Here is a 15,415-nt window from a genome sequence, read left to right on the forward strand (position 1 = left end):
TGTCCCTGACCACTATTCTACTAGAAAACCTATCTAGAGGGAAAAAAGCCTTTCCATGTCAGTACAGAACTCAGACCCATGAAACTGGTATATCCCTGTCTCCTCAGACATGTTTATAAAATCAGAGATTATTGAGATTACCTATGCAAGTTCAAGGAAGAGCAACCTAAGTAAATGAGTAGCAGCCAACTTGTATTTTGAAAATAAAAGGCAATTTTTATTATACAGCCTTTGAATGTGAATTATACATTATGAGATGAGTTAAACTAACATCTCTGGAAAGAGAAGATTTATATTTGTCTCTAATATATATAGTTAGTGATTGATTGGCATAGGCACTTGATTTCTCTTTACTTTTCATTTTCTTATCTCTTTTGATTCCTATTATTCTGCCGTCAGTGAAACTGTGGCTAGAAAACCATACAGGTAGAAGCAAATACGAAGTTCATTTAGCTTCTAGCTTTGGAAATAAATGTTAATAATGTCAATTTCAACTGCTACAGTTACTGCTTAGCATTTAAGTGACAACACAAAGACAGGCTTACACTGTGAAAGAATCTATATGAAAAATGACACGTCTTTAAGCAACTTCTCACGCACCAATAAATCCCCTTTCAGCTCATGAAAAACCCACACTGTTACAAGCTTGCAGACACAAAGTCCTTTTATGTATTTTTGCTGCTTTGATTTTTTATATTGTGGGAGAGGAGAAACTCAAATCTTAATTGTCTTTTCCCTTCAGATAATTTTCCTGAAAGCTCCCAATAATTTCTCAGTTTAAAGCCCTGTCACATTAATTCCTAATTGCCTCTCAGAAATGCTTTATTTCTAATAGACTCTTTCAGGGCTTACATTTGTACTACTACTAATAAAAAAAGATCAGGACTAATGTTAAAAATAGAAGAAAATTAACTGAGTGCTAATATGACAAGGAGAGTTTTTTGTGTAGCCTGTACCCTGCACAAAGGGTCTCATTTATTTTTTGAAGGACATACACACTTCTGTAATGTAAACAACTAGAATTACCCATTTGAAAAATGTGTATTTCCATCATTACTGGGTTTGCAAGAAAAACATTTTTGAAATGGGAAACCAATCTATACCCAAACCCTGCTTTTCAAAGAATCAAATACCCTGTTATTAGAAGCAATTTTTGCAGGTGTGGAGACAACATGATGACAGAAAACAAAAGGTAATAGGCAGTCTTTCTAAATCAATATTTGAGAATTTTTTTCAGTACAGTGTCCCACAGCTTTCAGGCAAGAAAAAAAATCACCTGTTTTGAGCTGCAAAAATAATAAATTGAAGCAGGAGGTCTGACCAGTAAGCACAGAGCTGTTAGTAGGGGGTGACAATAGCACTTTAACGCAGACATTGATTCAAATGATAGCTTTGGCTTGGAATTGCAGATTGCACCCCAATAATTTATCCCAGACAGGGCATGAAACTCTACAATGGCCCTTGATGGTCTAAAAGGAGGTAGTGCAGCATCTTGAAAAACTGCTGATCAAAAGTGCCATTTTCATGGATTTATATGGACATGCATAAAGACAAAGATGGTTACCAGAGCAAAGTGATAAGAAATGAACAGGTGAAAGAGAGTTTATGAGTGCAAATATAACTCTGGTCCTTTCTTGTCAAAAATAAATTGTTTTTCTATGAAATGCTGAGCACCAACAGAAATTGAAATTGCATGATAATTGGATATCCAGTATAGAGATGTTACAAAGTTCTCATGTGTTTTTCATGCATAGGAAAGGCAGAAAGATGCTCCAGCCCACACTGGAACACTTTTTTTACCACTGCACATTTCTAGAAGATATTTTTCTCTATCTAGATTTTTTAAAACAATGTAAATTGATTGAGATCAACTATAGATGGTGTCAATAATGCACAAAGATGCAAATATGGCTTACTTTAAGAATATGCAGGGACTTGGAAGCTTCTGAAATACTGATTAATTCATATGGGGAATACAAGGATAAGGTAATTCAAATTATCTGAGCTATAAAACAAGAAGAGTATTTGATGAGAGAGGTCTGGGTGGAATGCAGCAGCCTAGAACTGGAGCACAGGCATTTAAACACTGCCTGGGATTATCAGAGTTCCAAGATAGGCAACCTAGAAAGGCAAATCTAGCAAATGCCTATAAAGATAGTTTAGATTCTTAGTCCAATCTCCTGGAGCAGACAAAGTTTGTACACCATAAAATATATTCAAACAAGTAAGAAGGTCAAAAACAGCAAAATACTTTGCAGATTTTTTTCATTTACAGATTCCCAACTTTATTTCAAATGCATTTACCAGACTGTATATTTGATAAATTGTCTTTTATATAAATAGTTTTGCAACACAATACCAATTGGATTACAAACTTTTCCAAATTGCCATTCATCTTACAATAATTAGTTACTGGTTTAAATGCACTATAACAAGCCCAAATAACAGGTCAAGTCATGGTGCTAGAGGTTAAGCCTGTGTTTTGCAGGATAATAACTGAAATATTCATCTTAGTCAGATAGATATGGCTTATCAGCTGATCCCTGATAAGCCATAAAAGCAACAATCTCTTTGAAATAAATTTTTTAGTCTCCTAAAAAACGTGGAATTCAGCACCTTGGAAAGGATGGGACACCTGTAAAATATCTAACACCTAAAACATCTTTTCTTTGTATGAATTCAATAGAGCAAACTTGGATGTTAACTTTAATGAGATTTTTTTAAAACTCCAAAGCTCCAAATATATAACTGCATGTAATACATATATCTGAAGTGCTAATTAATTAGGAAGTTTTTTTAATTTCTGAAAGCAGCATAATTAACAACAATGGACACATTGTTAAAGGCAAAAAAAATCTGAGAAAAAAATTAAAGATTATGAGAATGTAGGTGCCCAAGACTAAAATAAAATTTGAAAGTACTTTAGGTCTTTGTTTTTAAGCATTTGCTTTGTGGAAATCACTTTAGTTTTTTTTTTGTTGTTGTTGTTGTTGTTTTTTTTTTTTCCTTTCACTGGAAAAACCTTCTTTTGCTAGACATTTAAACACATAGTATAATTTAAATGGGTGTACAATCCCACAGAAGTTAATAACATTCTTGGGGTTTTTTTTAATTTTTTTTTTTTCCACTAGGGTAGCAAAGTCTTAAAGGGTTTTTATTCCCCATTTTTTCCTTTCTTTGGTCATACCTACTTCTGTTTTCAATAGAAACAATGTGTGAGATTTGGCTTCAGTCTATAATCAATTATATTTCAGTGTCTAAACATGAAAAGATTTTCTAAGCTTCCCCTACAGTAAGCAAAAATTGAGTTACGATGTTCAATAGAGTCTGGAGAAGTATTCACTGGAGTTGATGTAACACTTCAGTTCTCTTCAAAATTTGTTTTTGGAGTGGATACAACTGTCTAGTAGTAAGGCTTCCCATAACTTTTGAGAACCCTGGAACACCCTACCCGACCTTTGGGTCCCAATTCATGGAGGAATAGGATCATAGAACAATTAAAGTTGCTCCAAGATCATCAGGTCCAACTTTTAACCAAACAACACCTTGTAAACCCAACTGTAGCACTGAGTGTGCACAAGTCCATCAGCATTTATCCCTCCTTTCAAAATTCCTACTTGGAAGTTTAAATATGTAAGCAAAATGTAAGGGTTTAAAAAATATAATAAATCTGTCAGCTTGGACAACCATAACATTAGAGCTGTTCTATAATATAGAAAAAATAAAGCTCCTACAAAACCTGGAGGAAAGAGCTAGGCTTAGTAAGAGTTTTACATATTTTTCAGAGTTGGTAAAAGATTTCACTAAGAACTTAGACTTTGTTTGAAAAGAGATTTCTGCATAGCGGATGCGGAAATCATTTTCTTTTGAGTTCTGATCTATTAGAAAGGCTTATTAAATACCAAAACAGCAAGGCAGTCAATCACAAGGCATATATTAGTAGGAAACCACATGTTATTAAAATAATTGGTAGTACATCACAAATTTCCTGATGTCACTATTGGTGCACTTGGCAACTGTAGGTGCCTTTTACTCTCTCTCTTATTTTGCCACTGCATTTAAAGCAGGTTTTCAGTTTGCAAAAAATTTATGTTTTGGCTAAAAAAAAAGAAAAACAAGTAAAATTTAGGAAAAAAGCCCCCAAAGAATGTGTCTTTTTCATCCCTAATTTTAGTGTAAATATAATAAAATACAAGCAGCTCTTTCTTTTCAGGCAATTCTTTTTAAAGAGGATCCTGTGTTCTTTATTATTCCCTACGTTTACATTTGATGCTGTTCCCTCATCTTGCACACTGAATTCTTGCAAATTATTTTGCTTGCCTTTTTCTTCTGTCTGTGAATATTTCTAGCCTCCTTTGCTTAGTTGCAGCTAATTAATTTTCCTACTTCCATTGCTCTTGTTCTGTCCGTAGGTTTGTACTCAGACACATCCTGGGAGCGCTGGAATCATGTCCATCCTTGTGGCGTTGTCATAGATACACACAGAACCATTTATTGTTGGAGGAATGCAGAGGAACAGTTGCCCAGTGTTCTGCTCTTTCCTGTTTATCTTTTAATTCACGCTGCTGCCCTTGGTCATCAATGGCTCATTCCCCTCCTGCCCATTGCCTCTGCTCATGAGGGGAACATCTGTGCACTGCCAGATGTGGCCCAAAGGAGACAGGGCTCCTTCTATCCCTGCTCAGAGCCCAGCCAGAGGAGTGGCTGTGCCTCTTTGCAAGGGCAGAGGGACAGTCACTCCCATTATAACTGGTCCCAAAACCTGAAGACACTGACTTTTAAGTTTTGAAACCTTTTTATTTTTCATTATCTACAGAGGGAGGGCAGAAATTGGAGACCTGGAGCTCTGCCAGTCTTTGTTGTCTCTGTTGAAACCATGCTATCCTGCAGAAAGGACTTCAAAATTCCTTTTTTTGTTGTTGTTTTTGTTTTGTTTTTTTCTGTTTCAAAACCAGCAAGAGGTTAATGGTTAAAACATTCCTCTTCTACTTTAGCTGAAGTTACCCCAGTCCTAATCTCAGCTGCAAATGCAGAATCTCTTTTACTGATGCCTGTTACAACTTTCTTTTGTCCATTTAGCCTGTACATTGCTTGGAGTGAGAGTGAACACATTTTGGAATTGCTGTTGTTGTATAAATACATTGTTGTAGCAGTAGTTATTGTTATTGTTATAATAATTTTTGTTATTGTTACTACTATTTTGTTTCTCTATAGGATCCAGTACAGTCTTGCCATGACATAAGTTAAAGCCATAGAAATTTAGGTCAACATCGGCAAAGATCCTTTACACCCCTGCACAAATGAATCTTGAATTTTATTGATGGACAAACTTCCAACAACCCCTCAATTACTGCAACAGGTAACACATCACAGCTGAATCAGAGGAGCAAAAATTTCTTTTGGTACTCTGTAGAAAGGAAAAAGAAATGAAAAAAATCTCTATGATAGGTAAGTGCAGGTTCATTTGACATAAAATTTAACATTGACTTTCATTATAGGGCAAGTTTTTATTCTTTATTGCTGAAAGTAATTTAATCTTACTTGAAGAGTGTCTTCATAGTGAGAGAAGGGTAAAAAAATTTCTGCTTAATGGCAGGCAGTGATTTCCTCTCAGATAAATTTCTAGCTCCCTTTGATCCAGCCAATCTTAGGATATTTTTATATTAAAAGAAAAGCATTAACTTTTATAAATGTCAGTGTAGCATGTTCTGGTTTAATCTTTGTCTCATGCAAAGCCTGCAGCTTAAATGTTCAGGAAGAAAACTCCCTCTCAAGTTGCCAGGAACTCCACAACTGCCCTAAGAAAACAAGATTTTAATTTGTTTTTCAAACTCCTGAAGGACTGCCTTTCATGTGCATTTGGAATAACCTGGCTTCTGTTTCTCTGTAAGCTGGGATTGACTGGAGTCTTCAGATAAAATTGTTTTGCCCAACTTCTGAGGTAAGTATCCTGTATCAATAGGATACCATCCTCCAGGAAGAGTTGCTGTAGAAAAGGTTCTCACTATGGAGACCCTCTACAGTCTCTATATATAGTTATAAAAGCTTGCTGCAAATGAATAGTGCTATAGAAATGTGAAATATAAATAATCATCATAATTAATGGGCTGTGTTCTTGCTGCAGCTCTCAGTTTAAAAGCTTATCTCAGTTTGGTTATTTCTCTGTCCTGCATTTTACTCTGTTATTTCTTAACTGCTCTGGTATAGTTATCTGAGTCTGACTGTTCAGGATTAAAACATTTTCTCAACAAATCTATGTAAAAGGAAAATATTAAAACGTTTTGATAAAATCTATTATATATTTTTTAAAAAGTGATTTGCTTTGTGTGAACTGTTCCTTAGCCATTTTCAAAACCCTTTTTATATAGAGTACAGGATTTCCCCCTCCTCCCCTTTTAGAGATAGGGAAACTGAGGTAGACTGGAGAAAGTATCTGCAGTTTTCTAGAGGCAGTACAGATTTGGAAAAAAACAAAAAAAGGGTCCAGTGTTCAGAGTTTTAGAACTTGCAGCAGTTATTAAACTGCATATAAGCTTTTGAATATTATGGACAACTTGAACATTAGTTCTTCCAAACCTGCTTATCTGCCTGAATATGGATGAGAGCAGCCATGAGTAGTTTAATTCTACAGAGCTGGAATTCATGGCATTGATGCTGGATTGAGCTCCAGAACTTTAACATACCCTCATCACATCAATCTGCACCCTTGTGCTCAGAGGTGAGAAGGTGCCCACACGAGAGTTCAGTACTCAGAGTGCACAATTTCACTGCACCTTATGGACCATACATTCTAATATATTAGAGAAAGCAATGTGAAACATTGTGATGCTTCCTTAAATCCATCTGGGAACATGACCAGTGACCCATGTGTATGCAAAAATATAAAGTCGACTCTTCAATTCCACTCTGTTTTTTTGGCAAAAGTACTCAATCTTCCTCATTGCAAATTCCATCTCTACAGAAGAAAAAAAAAACAGGCTTTAAGCCCAACCTGTTAGTGATGCTTCATGCCAACTAAATTTACCTCCCTCAATTTATTTTTTTCTTGCACCATTTTGCCCAAAACCATTCTCCCTTTTGCCATTGATTGCTATAGCAACCAGAAAAAACTGGAAGAGTATTTCCATATTTGCATTCATGAAGAGGAGTAACTGGGCTGTCATTTGAGCCAGGTTCTCCCCAAAACAGATGTGTGCTGGGGTCCAAGAGCACAGGATGAATAGCAGAAAACTCCTGTGAATTGACAGGGATTTGAACTGGAGCTTTGGAATCATAAACACCTAGGAATTAGAAAACTCCTGTTGGAGTATTCATGTACTGAATTAACCAAGACTCAGCAAGCTTTTTAGCTGAGAGTGAGTGTAAAGCCCAGGAGATGGTAGAAGAGGAGGCAGAGGCAGCCCTGGAAAGTATCCAGGGGCTGGATGCAGCAGACCAGTGGTTACTGACAACATTCCCAAAGGTACAATATTTGGAAGATGCAAATAGAAAATTGGAACTGAAAAACTTTTGGTACCTCAGTGACTTGCTTGTTATGCTTTAATTCTTAAATATATTCTCACGTCTGGTGACTTGCTCATTTCTTTCATATTTTTTCCTCTGTTAGATTTTAGACTTCAGATAATTGGTGCAAAATAACAGCCTTGCTTTCTTGCATTTCAAACATATTGCATAAAATTAACATCCATGTCTGTACGCAAGAATAAAGAAAATATTTTCCAAGAAATTTTCACCCTAAAGAAGGGGAAAATCAAGGAAGTATTGGTGATACCATGTAAAAACTTTAAAAAAATTAAAACTACTTTTTCTTTCCACTTTTAAACGTTCATTAGAAGGTGGTACCGCAGTGACACAGTGTTAGGGGACACTTCTGTCTCTGGGGGAAGGTTCAGAAAGGAAAAGATGACCTTGTAGCTTAAAATATCTGAATTGCAGTAATAAAGGAAATAAATAGTACAAAATATAAGGATGTCTCATTAGGAGCTAATAAGAACTTCTAGTAGTGGCTGGGAATTCAGCAAACAGATAAGGCGACAAGGATCTGGATGTACCTGTAAATCACAGGATAACTGTGAGGCAGCAGGGCAACTTAGCCATGGAAAAGGCTGATGGGATCCAAAGCTGGCTCAGAAAAAGCAATGCCAGTGGAGATCAAACATCATATTTATCAAGCAGCTCTGGTAAAACCTTGACAGAAGTAGTAGGTACATTTTAGAAAATATTATTTAGAAATAGAATAAATAAATATAAGCCTCATGGAAAACTAAAGAATTTAGAAACAACAACAATAGCAATTTACTTTTAAACAAGTAAGTTCAATAGCATTTAAAAATATTTAAATAGTTTATACTGTTTAACATTTAAACAAAGAACTTAATAATATAAAAAAAAAATAAGTCCAGAAAAGATTCTCATCCCAACAATGTAGACATTGGGATTGGACAGGAATCACTGACAAGAAATAAAAACTACAATATGATAAATGCTGGCATAGGAAGTAGACCATAACATTGGCTCGGAATAAAAATAATGGGAATTACTGGCTATTTGAGTGCTGAGGTTCTGAAACACATTTAAAACAGGAGGGAAGGAGTAAAAAAAATGCTTTGTGATGTATTAATCCTCTGTTAAATGTAATAAGATATTTGACCTTAAGCAGCCATACACTTTCAAGAGGAGTTGTATCCCTGTCTGGAAGGGATGTGTCCCTTGCTTGCCTATGAAAGAAAGAGCTGAGGTTCCCTGCATCTCTCATACTGGAAGCTGGGACAATTATTTTGTCAGATTGGCTGGATCAAATATATCATGAGTGGTGTGAAAACTTGGCACAAGAAGTTGAGATTCTGAGATTTCTAACCCTTTTTGAATCCCTGAGATTTCTTCTCCCACTCCTTCAGTCCACCTGGGTAAGTACTGCTGTTTCCACACCCATGTATTCACAGGTGGTGTTAACTTGTCATTTTCTGTCTGGAGATAATAGGGATTAAGAACGAAAATCAAACAGGCAAACAAAGCAGGATTTTCTGAACCAAATTGCTGCTTTCAACATAGTATAAGTCAGTGATAATGGACTTTTAAACACAATAACAAGCAATGAGCTTCATTATCTGGAGAGAGAGGAAGAACATGATGTTTCAAGTTTTCTATGTCTCTGAAGAGAATTTTTAAGAGACTTTAGCAAAAATCAAATTTCTCTCCCTGGGAAGTGAGAAATTAGACAAATAAGCTACTTTATACTTAATGTTTATGGTCTTTTCCTTGATGGTTGCTGAGCCAAGGGAGAATTTTGAGTTGCTGGGGAGGGAAGTTCTATCCCAATTACCCTTTGGCTCTTCACCTGACAGTATTGATCAGTCCCTTTTCTGAGAGCACAAGGGTGTGTTCAGGCTGATCCCAGCCATGTGTGACAGAATACATGACTCCTCCTCACTCATGCTGCCCAGGACATGGTCACCTGCAGCCATTTACTGCCCATCTAAAGCTCTTCAGTTCCGTGTCCCAGCAGTTACAGAAATCACAGGTATTTCAGTGATGCTGACTAAAAAAAAAAAGATGACCTTAGAGTGGTTGGTTATGCCATAAAAAAGACAAAACTACAAAGAAAAGCAATTTATCCAGGTGGCAGACTTAGTGAGGGGCTGACTGAGAATAACACCTCTATTTCTACAACTTCTTTCTCCTGTTTTCATTCTGGGTGTCTGGTCCTCTTCCTTTTTTTTCTTTTTTTTCCCCGACTATTTTTTTAGACTCCTAATCAGAGCAAAAAACAAACAATTAAATCTACATTTCAGATTTACAGAAGGAAAAATGATCTTCTGAATAAACATAATTTAACTGCAACTTTTTTCCCTAGCTCTTAGGGCTCATGCTGAGGACTCACCACTTTTTGTGTCACAGTGTATACTAAATGCAGGAAATCAGTCTGAGATGTATTATTGGTTTAGGAGAATCTATGTACAATTACTTTTTTAAAAATTACAACATACTTCAAACTGTAATAACTTTGCCTCTTTATAGAAATAGGGGTTATAATCTAGCCATTAAAATTCCATAACCAGCAGCTTCCAGCTATTCACATGTGTGAAATACTGCACAGCTTCCAATTTATTTTTTGGGTATTTTTTTTTATAAATTTGCCACTTTCAGGCTCCTACAGAGAGTAATTTCCTTGGAAAGTGTCTTCATCTAAATAATGTTTAAGTATGCCACAAAGAATATCAACAAAGACAAATTGTACCACATCTCAACATAATCAAATGCTTATTTATTAATCTGTTGAAAACCTGATCAAGATGGAATGAGCTGAAGTTCTCTCAAAGCAAACTAGAAGAGAAAAATGAGGGGAAGCTCTTGGCTGACATGAGTTTTAAAACATACAAGCAAGGCTGATCTGCATTGTTGCAGCCACACAGGATAATCTGAAAATAGAATTGGGCAAAAGGCTGTTGTGAGCACAGGATGATTCGTAGCACTTATGGTTGTGTAAAGGATCACCAATAAGAAGCTTACTTCACAGTATTTTTAATATATTTAGAGAACTGACCTAACACCTGGTGTCCAGGGTGGCTGTAGGTCCAGTCTTCATGGTGTATAACACCCTGATCCTATCCAGGGGTTTCCCAGAAAGAGTTACATTACTTTATATATAACACTCTATTACATTATCCTCAGACAGGATGTGGGTGCTGTACACCATAAAAATATTAACCTGAAGAATTTGAAATTTAAATACATTGAAATTCTCAGCACTCTCTACAGAAAGGTTGGTGAAATTCCTACCTATTTTGATATACTTGAGAACATTGCTGTTTTAGCTATCTCTGAGCTAAGAACATCACAGGAAAATAAATTCATAGGCAAATCAGACATATGGACAATGTCAATTTGAAACAAACTGTGAGCTTTACATAAAGTGCACACAAAATGCCAACAGGATTCCAGTTTCACCTTGGAATGACACTTTCAGAGCTGGAACAGCCAATCTAACTGCTGTGTTAATCACACTGACTTTCTCCTGCACTTTATTTCAAACAGTGATAGGTGAATGACTGATGCCCATAAAACAATAGAAGGAAACCCATGAAGTGACTGCAGGAATATATTTAAGATAAAAATAAAGTATATTCTGCACCCACCAAGCACATGAATTGAATCAAAATGACAGGAAAATTAAGAACAGGAAAGATATAATCTTTCAGCAATTGTGAAGGGCTTTTTATTGGTTGTTATTTTGGTTTACTAAATGCTGCAGTGGTAACAACCTCATAAAATTATTTATCGCTTTCAGAAAATATACAAGTTCACTTTATCAATTTTTCAGTCATCAAGATTAGGCACGTACCTGTAACTGGACAGGGTTCACTAAAAAATGACCACTATGTAATGTCAAATACCACTACACCAACTTTACTCCACTCTTCAACACCTGGAAGGAGTCCTGTAGATTGAATAGGGCTCAGAGTTTCTGTTTGTACTCAGCACTGCAAATTCTCCTTTCTCTGGAAGGAAACAGCTCTCTACAACATCTGTTTGTAGGCACTATTTAAAAAAAAAAAGAATATTTTAGATTCCTGAGGAAAGATACAATTCTGCATCTTACTTTAATGACTACATGCTGTGGACGAGAAGTCATACTATGAACCATTAAAAATTTGAGGCGCAATTTGTGATGTTATCCACCTTAAATTTCTGGGGTTTTTTCTTCTCCACCTTATCTAAATCCACTCTGCCACAAATGCACTCATGTAACATTCATCTGGATTATGACCTATAAATTCAATATTTACCATGTATTGCAAAAGATTTTTTTTTTCCAAATTAGATGTGCTGCAAAGACTATCCTGTGCAGGGCCAATAAGAATCTCTATGTTACACATCCATCAGTGTAGTTTCTAAAATGAACTAACAATTAATCCTGCCTTCATTTATTAAAAATCAAATATTTTTTTTTAAATTTAAAGCACAGAAACAATGCATAACAATGCTGTGAATTCTTATTTTGATACCATCACTAACAATTCTTTCCCAGATTAAGTAAATTGGTTTCTAGAATTTCTTCTAGCACTAATATTTTCTCAGGTGAAATATTTGAAAGATAAGATAATATTTGGGTAAATGTATAGTATTAAAGCTTGGAATATATAAAAATCTTTCCTATTTCTGACAAAGGATGGTTGCTTAACCTGCATAAATTCTCTTGATTCCTCTATCCAGTTGCAGCTGACTACCATTCATTTTAGTTACAGCTATGCAGTCATATAATCTTCAGGTTTTCTGCATAATTTAATTTAATTTATTGTAAGTTTTACAATAATTTTTCTATCTCTGAATGTCTGACTGAGAACCTGGAGGACAGGGACCATCTCATATTCTTTATTTGCACTAATCCTACCGTAATGGGCTTTCTAGTGGAGAGAGACTTCTAAAGATGCATTTGTAGGAATGATAAATACCAATAATTTAAAGAACTTAATGAAACTATCCGTTTCAATGAGACATTGCCACGTTAAAGAGAAAAGTTAAGCTAGGGAAACATTTACAAATCAGGACATTAAATGCAGTGTTGAACTTTCCATAATGTAATACTGTGTAACAAGACTTTGATGGAGAGCTGGTGTGGCAAAGTACTCATTTACAACAGGGACCAGTTTAGCAGGGGGAGCAGAATATTCACTAATCTCAGTCTTTTAATAAAGTGTGGTTACAGTTTTCATATTTTACTTCTGAAGGTAAGATCACTTTATTCCTATTAAGACCATAATGTTATTGTAATAATAACAACAATAACTATTATTATCACTATTACTATTACTATTACTATTACTATTACTATTACTATTACTATTACTATTACTATTACTATTATTATTATCCAGAAGTTTTGAGGATCAAAATTGAGTTGTATTGAGAGACAGTAGTGAAAAGGTAAAACAGATGCAGATACAAGAAGACTGATAAATCTGTAATGCTGTGTTGCATTGCCATCAATGAAGAAGTGCAAATTACACCAAACCTTCAGATATACTGAATTTTAGTCAGTTTACACAGTCTTATTTAAGGGCCATTTTGAAAGCTGATGCTCTACAAATCTAAGGTGTGGCTTAATGCTCTGGGCTTAACTCTGAACAATATTATCCAAGCTCAAACACTAATGACAGTGGCATTGCTCCCTACTGGGGCATTCAGTGCCTTTCTAGGAAGGTCCCTGCCCATGGCAAGAGGTCAGAACTGGGTGATCTTTTGAGTTCCCTTCCCACCCAAAGCACTCCATGATTTTAAAGTGGAAGACACACATATCAGTCCTGGCTCAGTCAGTGACTTTTTACAGCCTTAAAATGTTACTCTGGGGGGGTCTTTTTCTAACATAACAAAAGTTCCTCTGTTCAGTCTGACTTTTTAAATATTTATGGGCAAGATTATTAAAACAGCCAGATGCTGTAAAAGCTTGCCATAGCCTGTAATTCTGTCCAAAGTCTGTGACTGAACCAAATTAGGACATGTTTGTCCTCTGAAAACCTGCAACAAAGACTGTGTTTTCTTTTGGTTTTGCTTGTATATTTGGTTTAGGCGCAAAATCTTCAAGAAATTCTCTGGTAGATAAAGAGTAAAACCTTACAGCAAAGTTTCAAATATTATTCTGCATTATAATAGACATACTTTGAATCGATTAAATATACATATAAGAGGAACATAAGTGAATAAGCTGTACATCTTGGGGGTAAGATATAATTAAAAAAACCCTCAAGTGTCAGGGAATGAAAATGGGAAATAGAGGATTTGTTGCCCTATTCAGCACAGGTTTTTTTACAATAGTATGATTCTTTAACTTTAAGGCTCTTTAACTTTTTACAGAAATGGTTTTTGATCAAATGTAGCACTCAGGAAATGTGAGATTAATGCCTTTGACTGAAGCAGAAAACAGAGTAAACAGGCATTACACAGGTTTCATGAGAAAGCTCAGCTACTGCCCTTGAATGTGATCTTTTGACTTTTATTATCGACTCTAACTCCTCAAACTGCCAGCTATGTCATTTCTATTTTTTTTTGGAGCCATTTTACAAGGAGTATGAATGAGGCCACCACAGTCATGGGAGGTGAAAGGTTAGGCTGAGTTCAAATAAGTGTGTTCACTTTTGCCTGGTTTACCAAGCACACTGTCCATAGAACCCTGCATTAAGTTTGAAACAATATCCTGAAAAATACAAAATAAAAACCAAAATTATATGGTTAAAAAAAATATTCAGAGAGCAGACTCTAAATTACCTACCCTCCATGACCTACACTTCATGGAGTTTCATTTCAAACACCAGATCACCATTAGAAATATCTTTCTAGGGTGGAAGTGCATTCATTATTGTTATCTGCAATCTGAGACAATATTAACTGACGGTCTTCAGTTTGAAAAATCCGCAGCAATATTAATAGGTGAAAGATAAAATATGGGTACAGGAAGGATAGAACTTTGTAGGATTCATAGAATCATAAAGGCTGGAAAAGACCTCTAAGATCCCAAAACTCAAACATCAACCCAGTACCACAGCCATGCTCACCGCTAAACCACATACTCAAAGAAGATACAGCAGATCTTGAAAGATCTGCTTTGTTTGTCCACTTTCCATTTGGACTGGAAAAGGAGCCAAAACTCCCTGCAGCACTACACTTGAAAGATGATGCTTCAGCAGGCACCATGAATTCATCTGAGACAGAAGCCCAGTAATACTGTTTCTTCTGGGAATTAGGATTAGAGCCAGTCAGAAATCTTCCAGAAAAAAATGGTATTTTTTTTTAAATAACTTCTTATAGAAACAAACAAAAAAAACAAGAAAAATCACAGAACCACATCTAACAAGCATTTCTTAAGACTATGTCAATGGTCTGGAAGAAATCTGGAAGTGAAGATATTTTCTAAATAGTCTGATGTTACAAGCAATTTCCTAGGTGATGGGTGACCCATGCCAAACCTTCTATTGTCCTGATTTGAAGCTGAAAACAACTGTCACTTTTATGAGGCAAAAATGTTGTTTTTCAGCTGGCTTTTGCACTATCTCCTTGATAAGATGAGAAATACTGTTTGCTAAAGAGCATGACAAGATTGAATCACTTTTTGGAAGAAGAAATGATAACTTACGACACTCAGTGCATTTATCTGTGACTCTTGGTTTATTTTCTCACACAGTAAAAATAGTTTATTCAATGAAAGAGATGTCAGATCAAGTGCCGGGAGAAAAACCCACATTAGTTTTGCGGGTCTCGCCTCACAGACCAGCTTTGGATCTGAGACTGTGAATAAAAGTTTTAGCTTCTGCTTTATATGAATTTGTCTGCTAGTTTCTATTGAAGAAGGGATGTTTTTTCTTCACTTTTTATGAACCCCTTATTGTATCATTTTTATCTAATATTAAAGAGCTATCATTTT

This window comes from Camarhynchus parvulus, chromosome 2 (assembly GCF_901933205.1).
Source record: "Camarhynchus parvulus chromosome 2, STF_HiC, whole genome shotgun sequence".
Taxonomy (NCBI): domain Eukaryota; kingdom Metazoa; phylum Chordata; class Aves; order Passeriformes; family Thraupidae; genus Camarhynchus; species Camarhynchus parvulus.